This window comes from Danio rerio, chromosome 11, assembly GCF_052040795.2.
Source record: "Danio rerio strain M-AB ecotype USA chromosome 11, GRCz13ab, whole genome shotgun sequence".
Lineage (NCBI taxonomy): Eukaryota > Metazoa > Chordata > Actinopteri > Cypriniformes > Danionidae > Danio > Danio rerio.
The window spans coordinates 22,806,664-22,825,339 of record NC_141031.1 but is presented as its reverse complement, the minus strand read 5'-3'; the positions used below and the strand labels follow the sequence as shown (position 1 = coordinate 22,825,339).

The 18,676-nt window shown below is 34.7% G+C and overlaps 1 long non-coding RNA gene across 1 annotated transcript; it reads right to left on the bottom strand.

Annotated features, from left to right (window-relative positions):
- Positions 1–241: 241 nt before the first annotated feature.
- On the bottom strand, positions 242–2,743 carry LOC147841774 (uncharacterized). Its single transcript, XR_015502566.1, has 2 exons — positions 2,585–2,743; positions 242–2,055 (listed from the first exon to the last, which is right to left on the bottom strand). It is a non-coding gene; the product is annotated as an uncharacterized LOC147841774 (long non-coding RNA).
- Positions 2,744–18,676: the final 15,933 nt, after the last annotated feature.

Below are 18,676 nucleotides of genomic sequence, written 5' to 3'. Positions count from 1 at the left end.
TCACGTTTATTCAACAAGATCTTTTGTTTACTGAACAAAAATGATCATGTTTACCCAACAAGATCTTTTGTTTGCTGAACAAAAATGTTCACGTTTATTCAACAAGATCTTTTGTTTACTGAACAAAAATGATCATGTTTACTCAACAAGATTTTTTTAGTTTACTGAACAAAATAAAACAAACTGATTCATTATGCATTTACTATTAATTTTTAGGATTCAAATTAAATACACAAGAATAGTCAATTCACTTTTTTTTATTTTTAACTGTGTTCAAATCACAATCCAAAACATTTGCATACAAAATCAGCATTTGACATTAGCCGTATTCAGCATTGGGCTAGTTTGTACACAACTAGTACTGAATGTTTCCAGATTTGAAAAGATTGTACACTGCCTCAACATAAAAAAACTGGCAACCTTACTAAAACCAAGCTATTAGTGTGTCTAAACCCTCAAACCAGGTGAATATACAATCATCTAATCAGAGTAAACCCTAAAAGCCACTCCATTCAAACAGTCTTTAAAGTGTACTGCACTTTTGTCAACAAAGTACATCAAGTCCAAAAACAGACCTCAAAACATTCAAACAGTGGCACAGTAGGAAGTGCTTTCGCCTCACACCAAGGTCGCTGGTTCGAGTCTCAGCTGGGTCAGTTGCCGTTACTGTGTGGAGTTTGAATGTTCTCCCTGCGTTCACGTGGGTTTCCATTGGGTTATCTGGTTTCCCCCACAGTCCAAAGACGTGTGGCAGAGGTGAATTGGGTAGGCTAAAATTGTCCATAGTGTATGTGTGAATGAGTGTGTATGGATGTTTTCCAGAGATGGGTTGCAGCCGGAAGGGCATCCGCTGCGTAAAACAAGTTCATTGCGCTGTGGCGACCCCAGATTAATAAAGGGACTAAGCCGAAAAGAAAATGAATGAGTGAATGAACTGAACTCTCGCAGATCATGTGCCACCAACCTCCATAAAACATGCTGAATCACTTAAAAAGTATATTTGAGTTCTTTTGGGTGTTCCATATTCAGTCTATACAAGAGGCTGAACAAGTAAGCAAAGGCTGCAGGCAGATGTGTGATATCCTGAAGTACTATGGCCTCCTCCAAGATTTTAGCGAGGTTCATCACATATTGCAGGGATGCAGAAGTGCCATTATCATCTTCCACCACAGTGAAGATTCCAATCCTTTAATCTCTGGTGCTGTGGTCTTCAGGGTCCGTGTCCTTATAGGAGATTAAGTAATGGGAAAATTAATTGATGTGTAATATTAATTACTACTTATTAATGTTATTACTGTTATGCAAAGAAAATAAAAACATGTAATACTTTCGGACATACAAACAGTAACACTTTGAATAGTCTATAATATATAATAATTGAGCAATATATTGACAACTTTTTAATATTTAGCCATTTTTTAAACTTTTATTTTACATAAAATTGCAAAGATTTACTTTTATTTGATACAGTTTCAATTGTGAAAGTTGTTTATTGTCCTGTTTAGAATATAACTGAGCCTTTAATTGTCATTCATAAGGCATTTATAAAGCATAAATAGTCCTCACTTTAGATTAGGTCACAACTGGATGAAGTTAAGCTCATAAAGCATATACTAACATACAAAGTAACTATTATTACATACCTTAATATTAGGATATTTAAATGTTAATTTGAATAGTTTATTAATCGTGTACTTAAGCATTTTGAATGATCTTAAAAACACCAAGTATTCTTAAATAACTGGTTTGTAAATAATGCAATACTTAAATTAGTAATACAAATGAATCATTAAAGTTAAAAAAATACAATCATTGAGCACTTCATGTAGAGTTATGCTTAACAGAAAATAAATTAACTATTCGCTAATACTAAATAAATTATTTATAGCGTGCAGCTATTATAAGTGTTACCAAGCAGACTAATAAATGTAGAATAGGGTATGAAAATGGGTAACTTACCAGACATATCTTAAGAAAGCAAGCAGAATTTTTACGAAGAAAAATTGGCAATCCCTCAAGAGCTGCTCTTTCTCGATCGGTGACAATATCAGTGACCTAAAGGAAAGTCATTTACAAAGGGTGTTTTACAATCTTTTACAATCATTTACCCATTTAAATGTACTTAGTACATTTAAATGAGCATAGTATTTTATTCATGCTGTTGAAAAAACACATTGCTTTATTTTAAAAAAAGAATTTTGTGGTTTCCATACAATGGAATTTGATAATGGTTGTGTTGGCAAATTTAGAAAAATGTTTAGTTTCATGTGACAATTACTTTGAGTTAAAAACTACAGCTATTATTTTCTATTTTCCTCTTTGAATGTATTCATTTGAAATGGTCACTCAAAACAAGTGAAACATCTGTTATTTATCTTACTTCCATCTCACAATCAAAACACAACTTGACACAATTAAAATTAATGCAAAAGGGCTGGACAATTAAATTGTTGCAATTACGTTTTATTAGACTGTATTACCTAAGCATGAAATTCATGCTTTTGTGTTTGACAGGACAAAATATGTTGCACATGTTAAAAACATCAGACGGGTGTATAAGAAAAAAAAAAATCTTAATGAGTACCTGCTCATCCATCTTGTTTAAAGTTGTATCCATCTCTGGACCCATTGAATCCCTTCTTTTTCTGTAGAGTTTCAGGAGAGGTGCTGTATATTTATCAAGTCACTCGATTAACTGTCTCAGGAGATCTACATTACAGATCTGAGAAAACTCTTTGCAGATCTACAATATACAAAAAAAACATACATATTAATATTTACAAATAATATATATATATATATATATTTGTAAATGTAAATATTTAAATGTTCAAATGCTGAATACAGATGTATTTTGAATTACCTATAATAATAATGTTGTTTGTTATTTTTAGCATTATCATTACTACCTTGAATGAAACCAAAGCAATTGCAATATAGTGACTTACCTCTTCCTTAAAGTCCAGGTTATCTCTAATTTCTTCCTGGCTAAATCTCAACAACTTCTTTTGGGCAAAGAGAAAAGGTTTCTTGCATCTGCTGGTGAATGACCGTCAAATTTCACTGATGATAGCAAGTCTCACCTCCTCAAGGAAATCTTGCATTGAATTATGTCATTGTCAATATTTCAGTCCTTTTGAGCAAAAAGAAAGAAAAATATATATTTAGCCCTTTATATTTTTTATGTAAATAAAAGCTAGCTGACTGTTAAAGCAAGTTGGTCTGAATATGATAGACATTTAGTCGAGCTAACTAATATACAAGCAAATCAAGCAATGAATTACATGAAAATCACACGATTTTCACACAAATTACACAGTTAAACACGTCACCGTTTGTTCCACTGGCTCTGGTTCGAAGGGAAAAAAGGTTATGATGTGCGCAATGCTGACAGCAATCTAGATAAACAGGACATAATGTTATATTCGTTTTAGCAAGGAAATTTGACTTGGATACCTGATCTGGTATGTTATATGATACTCATTGTATTTATCGTGAGTTATTAAAGCAAATGACTCGATTGAAATCGCTATTTGTTTCAAATACATTCACTCACAACTTTTATTGATGTAAATAGACAAAACCAAGTGCACGAAACAAGTAACTCACGGCTAAATTATAACAAATAGTTCCGTATTAGGATACACGCGCACATCAAAGCCAACATATCAAATAATATAACGTTAGATGACAACAAAAAAGACATACATACCTATGATTTAGTGATGTGACGTGCGCCGAGGCTTCTAAGCATGTATCAAAAAAACGATACATCTCGCAGTGAAGCAGTGTACCGGAGCTTGATTCGTTTTGCCATCATCACGTGATCAGTGACGTCCGAAGCTTCATTTTCGCCTTTACCCACGTGACTGCTTCGAATTTTGATTCAAAGGTTTAAACACCCTCATAGTAAAGTGTATAGCTAGAGAATTGGCGTCTATTACATACATTTGTTTCAAAGCACTGCACCAGTCCCAAACACCAGTAATTAAACTAAACTACAATAGTATTTTTAGTAAAAAGGTTTTGAACAATACTAAAGTGTATTAGCGTATTTTTTATGACTATCTTTAAAGAAAACCACCGCATATCGTAGTATTGTGTTTGACAGAGAGCATCTGGTGAATGCAACCCTGAAGTATCGTTCATATAGCGTCCTCCTAGAGCACTAGCCTCCCAATTAGGAATCGCTGGTTCGATTCCTGCTTGGAGCGGGACTAATTGTATTATGATAAACTTTTGAATACCTTGGATTTTACTACAATCATCAGTTGTGTAATGTAATATATCTTGTGTAAAAACTACAGTAATTGAGTAATTTGTTTATATTGCTGTTTTTGTATTACTACATGAATGAGTTGGTCAGTTGTGAACATTTGACATTATGGCAACACAGTGCTTTCCCACACTTTTACCAGAAGAGGTCCTCATCGAGCTCTGATTTAGAAAGCTTCGAGTAACGAACCTTTTTCCGATACAATTGAGTCGAGTGCTTCACTGGTTCAGAGAGCTTCATTTCACTATCACTACTATTATTTAGCAGAAACGTCGTTGGCCTGCTCTTAACCGCTCTATCACGGTCTCTCACATCATTAATACACTGGTAAAATAGATCGGGCAGTCAGATGGGTAGCACATCGCACAAAAAACATGTATACAATTATATACAATCGATTATGAAAACGATTGACACGTAGCTCCGCAGAAAGAAAGATGGTTCGTTTTGTCGCGCGCACGAGACAGGTACCCCCTGCAGTGACCTATGGAAGTAAATTGCGCATGCGCCATAAGCTTATAAGGCGCATGCGCCAACAAGAAGGGCACGCATCAACGCAAAACTAAGAATTTTGTATTAGTTCAACGAAATATTGTACGTTTTTCACATTGAAGCACCATATTTGTTGAACAAACTAACTATTATTTGTCAGCATTTCAAATGAAAATATTTAAATTCAGTTAACTTATTAATCTTTGTTCAGAGGACTTTTTGAAAGTTGGCGTTTTTACAGTGTAAACATAATTTTAGGAGACTGATAGAAAATGCTCATTTACAAAAAAAGAGGTCTGATGGATTTACAGGGTTTTGCATCTGAACTCTTCATATTCATCTTACAATATGTACCGCAGAAATATTAAATATTGCAATATTTTTTCCATATATGCAATAATTTTTCCAATATCATGCAGCCCTAATGTAAATTATAAGCAATCAAAAAAGGTCACTCTGTAAGTCACTTTTACCCTGTTTTTAAAAACAAATTCCATTTAAAACAAATAACTTCCAGTGACTTTAGATACTTGCACAGGGCAATGTTAACACTATCTACATTCTTTAAAATAAATCTTTCATTTTCTTAGCAATTAATGGATTTTTAACCGGTTTACTAAAAGGTGTTTGAGACCTCAAAAAACTTTGAATGATTTAAAATAAAGAACCTTTTAATTTTAAGATTGTAAGGTAGGAAAGGGCAGATCGCTTGAAGGCATTTATAACAAAAATAAAGAAAAAGCTGAATAAATGATTTCAGCAAAGATCAAACTGCTGCTGCTGAAGATTTGTTTTTCTAACCCCAAGAAAAACCTATCTTTCAACCCATTTATAATGCAAAAAAATTAATAAATAGATACGTAAAATCACACACCTTCACACAACCAAAGTGAAGTGCATAATTCTGTTTCCACATACACAAACATGTTGCAATAAATGAGCATTAATAGTAAACACCAAAACACAAAAAAGTGCATGACTATATCATTGGGCTGGCACACACAATTTTCATCCAGCCACAAGTGCTTTGCTTGAAGTGGTTGGGATTATTTAGTTTAAAAAGGAAGAGGATGAGAGAGAATCCAATAAAGAGGAATGATTAATGAAGGAGATAAATGGAGGAGAAGCATTCGGAGGTGATTTTGGGACACAGGCAGTGTAGTGGAGTTACACAGCAGGGTGGATGTTGAAGCCTAGTGAGAAAGACATGAAGTGTTTCAGAGAGTGTGTGATCAATTCAAGGAGTTACACCTTATTAAAGTCAATTAACTGCACAGACAAACCTCCTGCAACTCATCAAAACACATCGAGTTGAGGTAGAGAAACAGTATCAAATGCAACAAACCTAAATAAATCAATAAATAAATAACACTCTTTTGATGCATTTTAAATGTAAATCAAATGCGATTAATCCGTACTGCACACATTTTATTTGACATATTCAGGCCTATTCATAAAATTATGCTCTTTAAGAAATGCTCTAACTCTGTCCCTCTATCTCCACCTTTCCATCTTTTAATCAACTTACTAGCATACAGTACCAATCCATCCATCCACCATCCACCTCAGTATTCATTCATCTACCCATCTATATATCCATCTACAGTACATATCTGCCCAATTACCCCTATATATATATATATATATATATATATATATATATATATATATATATATATATATATATATATATATATATATATATGTCCATGCTAGCTATTGATAGCTTTCCATCTATCCTTCCGTCTACTTATCAATCTACCCAATATTCATCTTATCATGATTCTACCCCATCCAAACATTGGTGTCTCTATTTAGCCATCCATCCACTCATACATCCTTTTACCATCACTCTATCTACCAGTCCATAAACATGCCCCATATCTATTAACCTATACATCAATCTATCCTTTTACTTTTTTTTTACAATTCTTCTATTTGTCTATTTGTCCTTCTACCATCTACTGTATTAATCTTTCCATGACATCCACCTATTTATTATTTTTGTTTGTTCATTTGTTCATTCATCCATTTATTCATCCATCATTCTACCAATCAACTCTCTATCTATCAACCCATAAATTTGGCCCTCTACCATCTATTAATATATCTATCTATCCATCCATGTACTGTATATATCCTTCGACCAACCATGCCTCTATCTTTCAATCAATGAATCTGTAGAATCTAAAATTCTACCCCATCTAGTCATCAGCCCTCCATCCATCCATCCATCCATCCATCCATCCATCCATCCATCCATCCATCCATCCATCCATCCATCCATCTATCTATCTATCTATCTATCTATCTATCTATCTATCTATCTATCTATCTATCTATCTATCTATCTATCTATCTATCTATCTATCCATCTAAAATTCTACCTTATTTAGTCATCAGCCCTCCATCCATCCATCCATCCATGGTCCATCCGTCCGTCTGTCTATCTATCTACTATTAATCTACTATTAAAATTGTACTTGACATGCACTTGAGATGTAAAACAAATGCTGTTAAAATGAATTATATTAAAGTGCATAAAACAATCATGCTCGTCTCTCAGATCTAGATGAAAAACTGTTTTGTTTTTTATTAAAAGTATGTATATATATTTTTGAACAATATCCCAAAATAAATCAACAAAACCACAAGCATGTGCCTGTACTATTGCGTCGTGTCAGGCTTCATTTCCCTCCTCTCTGCTTGTGTTCAAAAATATGTAAATATGAAGTATCATGTTCATGCATGACATAATGAAATTCTGATTAATAAGTATGTTTGAAGTGTCACACTGTGCGTTGAAATGGCAAAGTATGAAGATGTGGAAATCTTTGAGCTTGGCAGCTTATCAGTGGCGTACAGAATGATTGTAACTGAGAACTTGCATGAAGCGTTCAGAGTATTTAAATACTAAGCAGCGCCTCTTGGTTTTCCTGCAGAAAGCTCTTGAGATAAAAGATATGTGAGGGACATATCTGCTATGGTCAGGTGATTTTAATACACTGATATATGCATCCCTTTGAAAATCAATCTCATTAAGCTCAAGAGAGCCTGGGCCTTTGATATTCCTATTTGTTGTTGACTAGAACAAGATTTCTCTTTGTTGGTAAGACAGGGCAGTATTTACAAAACCTAAGTTTAATATATTCTCTGTTTATCTGCCATTACGAGTTTGATGAATATTTGCTCAGAACACAATTTTTCAATTCTGCTCAGTATGCCAAATGTGCCAAGCTTATTAGAGAAAAAAGTATCATCCTATAGTTCATAATATTTGCATGCAGTGAACTATTTGATAGACAGTAAATTAAATTATCTAATTATCTAGCTACCCATTTACTGTCTGTAAATCTATCAATCAATACAGTATGTCTGCATATCTATATAGCCAGCCATGCATCTTTATTATGTACCCATCTTCCATACAATCAACTCATCTATCTTGATTTCTACTGATCTATCTACATAGTTTTAATTGATTTTTTTAGATATTAATTTGTTTACCTATCTACAAATCTACAGTATTTAAGCTTCTTTCTTATGTATCTGTCTTTCCATCTATATTTTTATTCAACTATTCATCTCTAAATCTATCTATCCATCTGTTTGCCCATTTACTTACCTATCCCTCCATATATTTCTACTTGATTGCCACTTTGCAATCATTTAATTGAACAATGATATTACTGATTATATAATTAGTAACATTATAATAAACTATAACAAAATAAAAATTACTGTATCTCACTGTAACACACTAAGGCAGCTGAACTTCTTTTTAGGATGATATAAAATGCATAAGCAGATGTGCTGAAGCTGGTTGGAAATAAATTTTGCATGACGGTGGGTCCCCAGGAGCAGAGTTCAAGACCTCTGAAATTGTGTTGTGGTCACACATTGTAATGTTATTTCTGTTTCATTCTTACTGGATGCTAGAGGGGACCTTCTCACATAAACTCTACATTTAGATTACAGAAGAAAAGACATCAGCTAGCAGTGCGGCAGAGCAAAATAAAGATAGAATAAAGAGAATGAAGATTATAGTGTCACGATCAGCCTATTTAACAAACTACAACTCCCATCCTGTGCCTCACACACCAGTTCCTGATTCCCCCTGATTACAATCCCACAGCTAAATCTCATAAGGATCGATTTCCAGGACTATAAAGACACCTCATATACACACACTCTTTGCTGAGTCTTGTTTATCTGTACGAGAGCATTTCAAAGTGTTTTCCTGTTCTGTCTACCATGTTTTTGACCTTTGTTTGTTTATTGTTTAATGTTGTTTTGTCGGCTGTTCTGACCTTTCACTGTTCTTTGATTACGCTTTTGATTATCGTATGTAGGGATGGCTGACTTAAAACAGATGATTCGATGCAGTGTCAAGATCATGAATTGCAAGTGTTTCGAAACACTGCACTGAAGCATAATCCGAAACACCCAGATCATGTGACTTAGGTGATTTAAAACACCCAGGTAATGTGATTAAGGTGATTCAAAACATCCAGATCACATGACTTAGAGGATTTAAAAGACCCAGGTAATGTGATTAAGAGGATTTAAAACACCCAGGTCCTGTGACTAAAGTAATTCAAAACATTGGTTATTTCTGAAGTGTTTTGAGACCTGGCGAATCTTCATTTGACTGACAGTCAAAAAAAAAAAAAAAAACTCTATCTCATGTACCCTAGTGGACTAAGTGTTTGCACAGAGTAACTGTGTTATAAATGCCCAGATTTCAAATTATGACTTGTATAAAGCATCTGCAATAATGACTTGATGTATTTTAATAATTAAGTAAATTTTTCATGACCAAAACAAGACATATTTATTCACAAAGTGTTCATTCAGATGTCAGACTAATGTTAAAACAAAACATGTTACAAGATCAGAGCATTAAAAACATAGCTGAATAAGCCTGGATTCGAACCCATTATCTTTGCATGTTAGTCTAAAACTCTCACCGCTTCAATAAATCACTTAAAACCTCAACTCTACAAACTCTGGTTTAATTCCTAACTGTTTATTTGTGAAGATTTGCTTTGCTTTGACTGTTTCAGTGTTTAATGTAGCCCCACTTTGCCCACCACTACCTCAATGCTCCAGTTTGCTCCAGTTTTGACCATTACCTGCTTGACTATTCTGTTTAATAAAGCTGCATGTGGATCCCCACCAGTTGTCCCTGACACTCTTTACGGAACACTAAGCAAAGATATATGTGTGTGTGTGTGTGTGTGTGTGTGTGTGTGTGTGTGTGTGTGTGAGAGAGAGAGAGAGTGTGTGAGAGAGTGTGTGTATGCATGCTGTTTTTATGGTCCATCTGATTAGTCCATCAGGAGCTTCCAGCTGTGTGTGTGTAATGAGGAGGAATCAGTAACTGGTGTGTGAGGTGCATGATGGGAGTTGTAGTTCATTAAATTGGCAGATATGTAGCATAGGCTAGATCACTGGTGATCATGGCAGATAGGAACGGATAAGTTGATCAAACATAAACACATGCACGTGGCAATATATTGGTATTTATGCTAGCCTGGGTATTTTATAAGAGCAAAATATATGCAACGCTAATTGGCCTAACCCTTTTTTACTGTATTGGATATTATAAAATGGTATGACTTCTTCCTCCTTCTGTTATATAAAACTATGTTTATCTATGATTGACAAACATCCTGCATTTCAAAGAAAAGTGTCTGCCAAGCCAACCCATTCATCTAGCTATCTATCTATTCACCTAGCTATTTATATATCACCCTCTCTATTCATCCCATCTCCCTACTGACACATTTACCTAACCATTCACAAACACATTCTTGGAAAGAATTTGCATTTAGAAAATATTAAGACCAACTTTATATCTATCTATCCATCCATCCATATATTTACCCATTTACATTCTACCCACTTACACATCTATCAAGGCAAGAATTTAGCATCCTCTTAGGAAATATTCCAGAATGAGTACAGCATATTAAACATAATAAATGAGCATGATTTGAATCTGTGGTGCAGGACATAAAACCATCTCCCTGGCTAAGATCACCACAGGCATAACATACTCCAGCCAAATGCTTACACAGGGACAGTCACTCTTAAACCTCATTATGAAATACAAGTGTCAGGACTCAGGATCCGAGATGCCTTTCCCACCGTGTGTCCCCTCAGGCAGAAGAGGAACATAACCACCCAGCATCTGATGAAGACAGGCGTCTTAGAGATGGACATTGTGATGTCCTTAATGACCATCCCCGCAGGGCATTTGGGCGGATGGATGGATGGACAGAGAAGACTTGCCAGCAGGCCAAATGAGCAGAAAAGAAAAAAAGAAAAAACATCAGCTGCAATAAACTTGTAATGAACGCAAGCTGTGTCCCTCAGGCCAGGTTCGGCCACTACCGTTGTTTTGAGTAGAGAGAGGATGTGAACAGTCTTGAATAAAATCAAACGGTGACCTTGTCATGGTGCAAGTCCACAACTGCACAACTACAAAATGATACAGGGGTGTTTCCTCAGAGGAGGTGAGAGAGACCGCCATACAAGAACACAGCACATATGCGAAAAATAAAAATTAAAAAAAAGAATTGTTTGCCAATATGTCATACAATATAGCATAACATTAATAATGCAATGTGATGCAATGCCATGGCATTTATTTCTGATGTTGCAGACCAAAACCGTTTAACAACAACAACAACAACAACAACAAGGTTATGTCAGTTACGCCACATGTCATAATGTAATTTAATGTGACTCATCATATATAATTAATGTTGTGACACTAATTTTGAGTGTTGCAAGCAGATATTTGATGTGTTATATAACATAATATAAATTAAATGCATAAATAAGGATGCTTTCACATCTGTGGTTCGGTTCATTTGGTCTGGGCCAAGGGCAACAAATGATACATTGTAGCATTTTTCTGCCGTTTTTGGATCCTTTTCACACCACACTGATTGCTTTGGTCCAAACCAGCTGAAAAAAAAAAAACAAAATGCAGTCATGTGACAAAATCTACATCACTCATTGGCCAGATGATATTGAACGTATTTCCTAAACTGCTTTCCAATTGGTCAGAATTAGTTTGCGGGAAAATGCCAATGGAACTCTCACAAGTAAACAAACCAGCAAAATGTTGCTTTTTACTATAAAGGGATGACTGCGCTGGCTGATTGTATACCTGTTCATAGTGTACTATATAGTTTGTATACATCACTTTAGACAAACTATACATTTCGAGAATGAAGCACGACTGTGGCTGAAAAACAAAGTTTTAATTAATTTTGCTAAATTGCGACATGGACATCTTCTGGAAATATTACCAACAATCCATCAGGTAATGTTTTCTCTCTCTCTCTCTCTCTCTCTCTCTGTTTAAAATTGGTAAAGCACTGTCAAAAATATTTTCTCCACACTCCATTAGATGGGACATCGCATCGGAATACAGCAGCTGGATGAGTTCAAAAAGGTGCAGTACTTTTTGCGGCTGGGTCTGTTTTAGTTCGGATCATATCCTCACCACAAAGAAACAGATACAGAGTTTGTTTGAAAGCATTCTGAGACCACTTCTTCAAGAAGTTCTCGATATGTTTTTTTTTTTGGTCTGCTTTTGGCATGCACTCAAGTTCAAGTTCACACCTGCCCAAAGAGGGAAAGAGGGAAAACAAACTCTAGTGCGATTTAACCAAACTAAATACGGCAGGTGTGAAAATACCCTAAATTATTATTTTTTTAATTCAATCATTCATAACTACATTGGTTTTGACTTTTTGGTTTAAAAGACGTAAAAATATAATATTTATTAATTCCTTTTCTTCTCAGCTTAGTCCCTTTATTAATGAGAGGTCGCCACAGTGGAATGAACTGCCAACTTATTCAGCAAATGTTTTACACAGCAGATGCCCTCCCAGCCGCAACACAACACTGAAGAACACCCATACACACTCTTTCAAACACGTACACTTCAGCCAATTTAGCTTATTCAATTCACTCATAACACATGCCTTTGGACTGTGCCGGAAATCGGACCACTCCGAGGAAACCCACGCGAACAAGAAGAGAACATGCAAACTCCACACAAAAATGCCAGCTGACCTATAATATAATATAATATAATATAATATAATATAATATAATATAATATAATATAATATAATATAATGTAATAAAGATCAGAACAATTAAACAAAAGGTGGTTTTGATTATGCAGGCATACTAGCCTGAATTCTATTTTTATTTCAAATTGTATATTCCGAAATAAAGTATTTATATCTGCTGTAAAACATGATATAACACAGCACTTATGCCTTCAAGGACAAAAAAAAAGGCATGCAAATTTCATGAATTCCATCGACTACATTTCCCTCACCATCCCGCAGCTGTCACGTGAAATTTGCCCTCCAAAAAAGCATCCGAATCCTTGAGTTCAAGCTTGAGGAAAAAGAATATCTAATGCACAGACACGCAAAGCAAGTGTGAAGATACCAAAACAACCTCCTGATCTGTCTCTAATTTCACGCCTTTGGCTGATAGATTTGTCTCTTTCGAGCTACACTAAATGACAAACAAATTGACTTATGAACCCAATCTAGTGACTAAAGATTCCAGCGACTGTCGGCTTTAAGGGAAATCTTTACCTCTGGGACTCTCCATACAGACAAAGCCACAAGACGTTCTCAGATATTCAATCAATAGAGACCAGCCATTCCTTCTCAAATGATCTCTCCCAGGAAAAACAGTTATGCACCCAACATGAAGCCATTTACAAATTTCCAGCTCTCTAATCTCATCCCAGCGACACATATGAGGTAAAAACCAGGTTATATTGAGTTCAGTGCTGGGCCAAGCTCACCTCACAGGTCCTAAATCCTCACATTTAGGAAATGCTCTCGCTTCCAGTCCCCTAAGACCATCTTTCCCCCCCTCACAAGCTCTTAGCTGTTTCTGGGGGTTGTTTCGCAGCTATTTTCCAGTGCAGTGGCTTCTAGCTTGTAGCACTTAGATTCTCTCATCCCACCGACCCCTTCACACCACAGCCTTTCCTAATACTTCATGTGCCGCCTGCCATTTCCACAGCTCCATTTTACCAAAAGTATAGTGGTAACGCTGCGAGCAACAGAGCGCTGTGTGTTAATTTACGAGCAGTTGGTCCAGCTCAGGAACATTCATTACTAACACCACGACCGATTGGAAAATGAGGGATGACTGCGCCTTTGGCATGACAAACACGATTCTCACCCAGGCGCAGATTAAATTGTTTGTGTGAAGTGGTTGGGATTATTTAGTTTAAAAAGAGAGCGGATGAGAGGGAATCCAATAAAGAGAAATGATTAATGGAGGAGATAAATAGAAGAGAAGTGAATTTTTGGACAGAGAGCGTGCAGAGGGTACACAGCAAATTTTTTTTGGATCTAATAAATAATGATGAAAGAGACGGCCAAAGATTATGTTGATTATTTACTTGAGAGTGCGGGATGTTTTAGATTTTAAGTTCAAATGCGGGTTTCCTGATATACTTGGATTTGAACAAACAAGGTGAGTTGAATTTAAAGGATGGTTCATTCCAAATAAGAAAATATACTCACCAGTGGTTCTAGATCTAGTATTTTTTCTTTTGAGCAAAAAATAAAATACTATGAAAATAAAGCTGTTTTCCACCATTCTTCAAAATATGTATGTTGTGTTTAAATGAAGAAAATAAAACAAGAGGACATTAATTTCTTTTTGAGTGGACTATCCATTTAATTCCAGTTACAAAAAAACAGCATATGCTGATTTTGACATGACTGCTGTTTTAAACTGGTTCTTGCTTGTCATGAGCTGGTTCTTGTCTGTCAAATGACCAGCAAAGGATTATTGTAACTTAAGCCAGCTCATGACCAGCAATAAATTTAAACAACTTGCCAGCAAGAAACATCCCAGCAGGCACACAACTTCATAAGATGTTAATCTTAGATTAGGTTTATGTTGTGATGTCAAGTGATGAAAATTATGTTGGAAAGTGACCAAAATCCAACGTCAGGCCAACATCTCAAACCAACGTCACATTGATGTCAAATAGTGACATTTTTTGTCAGGTATGTCAACCAAAATTCAACGTCTGATAGACGTCATAATGGTTACGTTCACACAACGTGAAGCTGTAGCATCTTTAGACGTTGATATTTGATTGATTTTAGGTTGAACATTGAACATTGACGTCAGCCTGATGTTGGGTTCTGACATCAACCCAATTTTCATTTCTAAACAGAATGCAACTTCCCAATGTTAGGGTACATTGGGGTCAATCTGCAATATAGGCTCATTCTGAAAACGTAGCCCTACTTACATTTCTGGAGATCGCAAATTATGTAGCCAGAGCTACATATGGCTGCATTTCATTTTTAAAATGAACGCTATGGGGAAGTATAACGCTGTTACTTTTGCACATACCAGCTGACCCCTTACCTCTGTATGGACAGCTTTCCCAGTGTAACCAGTTTGTCCAGTTAACTCAACATGTACGTCGACAAACTTGAGACGCATAGAGGAATTGACCACGATGGGGTTTGAGTCTGGTGAAGAACAATTCCAGAAAGTGGGTAAGACAGAAAACAAAATGCAAAACAAATAAATAACAGGTTGAGAATGTGGTAAAATCTGAAATTGTGGTAAAAATCAGGTGAGGGCTTTTCTTTTCCTGACTTGCTTTTTAAAATTGTTGGTTAGGTTTAGGAAAGTGGGCGGGCGGGTCAATAATTGCTTTTGAAAATACTATTGGTTGGGTTTAGGGAAAGAAGTGGGTGGGTCAGTTGATCAGTCAGTCATTCAGTCAGTCAAACAGTCAATCAACAGCGGCCTCTGGTGGATTTGCACAAGAAGAGCAGGTGCGAATGGCACTCACAAGAAAAAATTGAGTTCTCAAAAAGGATTCACAGCAGCCTCTGGTGGATTTGCAAAAACAAAACTGCAAAAAAACATAGCTCCTGTGACATATTTGGCGCTCTCCAGAAATGTATATAGAGGTACGTTTAGAGAATGAGCCTAGCTGGTCAATCTGACATCGTGTTGACGTGCTGTGCCTTCTGGAAGTTTAACAAACAACCAGTTTGTCAAAACCATTGAAAAAACCTATATGCTAGTAAGGTTACTAGCATACGTTTGTTTTTCCTTTAGCCAGGATAGATTTAATTTTTTGCATTGCTTTCTTTTGTTTTCTTGTTTAAACCAAAGTGGTTTAAAATACTTGGGAAAGTTCTCCATTAGCACTAACATTTGCCCTAGCTTAACTACTAAAAAAGCCCTCCCAAACTCTTTACTTGAGCAGAAAAAAAAATAAGCTCTCCAACAGAAACCCAGAGCTGTTAAAACATTTACTATTATACTGTTTAATACAACATTTAATAGCTAGCAAAGAAATTTCAGATGACCTTGGATTCAGTAACGTTCACTTCTTCCCAGCACGCACTATTGCATAAATAATAAATATGGATGAATTGTTTGACTACTTACTGGCTTTATTTACATTCCTGTTGTTGATTTTGTAGTCACATTCCATTGCATGTTGTCTTTTCAGGAAATACATTTATTTACCTACTTAAAAAATTGTTTTATATATATTTAATGTATTAGTGTTGAGGTCTGTATGTGACATTTTAGAATATTTTGCACACGTTTTTTTGATTATCACCCACAATTTTTTTTCTCTCCATGACATATTCTTACAGTACATAACCATGAGATAAATGTAACATGCTTAAAGGAAATATCTAATCTAAATAGGTCATTGTTACATCGATGGAACCTTTAAATATTGTTAATTTTACATATTAAATCTTGACAGTCTAAGAAGACAATGCTTTTAAGTACACTTTATTTTAAGGTATCTCTGATACAGTGTAAATATTAATTTGACTTTTGAGTAATAATAATTAAATGGACTTACTACATGGTTAGAGCTACTTACCACCTGATTCGAATGTTATCACTCAATTAAATAGCCATCCACATGCCTAATCAGCTTTACTAATAGAGAAGACTCTAGATCTAGATCTGTTTTTACATTACCGTGATGATTAGGTTTAGGTTTGGGGTAGATGTAGACATTAATAAAATACAATAAATGGGAAATGTAATAAATAATATAAATTATTATTGTGGTTAATCAGCTATACTTATAGACAAGACTCCAAATCCAGATCTGGTTTTGCATTACTGTGACAGTTGGTTTAGGTTTGGGGTAGGGGTAGGCATTAATAAAATACAAAAAAATGGGAAATTTTATAAATAATATAAATAATTATTGCGGTTAATTAGCTATACTTATAGACAAGACTCCAAATCTGTTTTTACATTACTGTGACAGTTGGGTTAAGGGTTGGGGTATAGGTAGATGTTAACAAAATATAAGTAATGATAAATTTAATAAATAATATGAGCAATTATTGTGGTTAATTAGCTATACTAATAGAGAAGAATCCAGATCCAGGTCTCTTTTACACTACTGTGACGGTTGACTTTAGTGGTGGAGTAGGGTTAGATGTTAATACAAAACAATTAAAGGGAAATTTAATATATAATATAAATAATTCTTGATAACTTCCAGCCGCAACCTGAACTGTATGTGACCTGAACCATGTGGTAGGCACAGAAGGCCCCTACTGGCCCATATCTATCATTTGATAACTACTAATAATGTCCTATCAATTTAGTGATAAAATTCAAATCAGCTTTAATTACTAAGTGTAATTATCCATAATTAACCAAAATTATTATAGTAAGCGTATGAAACAAACATAACAAGGAGCACCTAACATACAGTCATATTTAGCTGCATGTATATTGACATTTGCATGCAATTTATTTTACTTTGTACTAGGGGGCTGTTAAATAATTGATTGTAATTGGGTGATGAACATTTTAAAGTGAAACACACAACTAAAGTAGGAAATACAGTTCCATATTGATATGCTGAATGATTTATTATTGAACTGAAAATACATTCAATTGATTTTAAATGATTAATTATTGCAAAAATAATGTATAATCAATGTTGTGACGCTATAAACATAGCGTCACATAGCTATAAACATAGCGCCACTGGCTCGCATGGTTCAGGATTGGTTGAGCTATGCATCGATGAATTTGCTCTTCAGTGTTGATTAAAGTAATCAGTAATGATTAAATCACACTGAACTGAGCTAAACTGAACTGTACTAAACTTAAACACTAAAAACTGAACTACACTGTTCCAGTTACTATGACCATTTATGTGAAGCTGCTTTGACACAATCTACATTGTAAAAGCGCTATACAAATAAAGCTGAACTGAATTGAATTGAATATAAAACCTTAGGTTTTAGCATTGTTTTTTCAATAATTAGATGGCCAGTCATCAATTATTTCTTACGTGATGTACTGTATATTTGACTCTATCACACGTAGAATTCTTACATAAAGATGAACTGAAGTGCAGCTTATTATTTTTTTCAGTATATAATATCAATAATATAATCTAGTACCAATTGCAAAGTCAAGATATTTAAAAAGTAATACTTAAAAAAGAGCTTGCATGATTTTTTTTTTTTTAGGATTTTGTTTCTTGCAGTGTCAGAAGAAAGAAAAAGCCATAAAGTTGTAAGAACAAATACCATTTCTCTGTATTAATCCTTTAAATAAAACCACAGATATCTTTATTAGTATTAGACTCTGCTATTTATTTCACCAAGATACAACTCCAAATATAACTATATATGTAACTAGTTCTCTTTTAAATGAAGCTACAGCACAATATAAGAAAAAATAAATAAATAAATAAACCACACCCTACCTATTATTATTACATAATCTTAATAATAATACTAATAATACTAATAATAACAATAACAATAATAATAATAATAATAATAATAATAATAATAATAATCA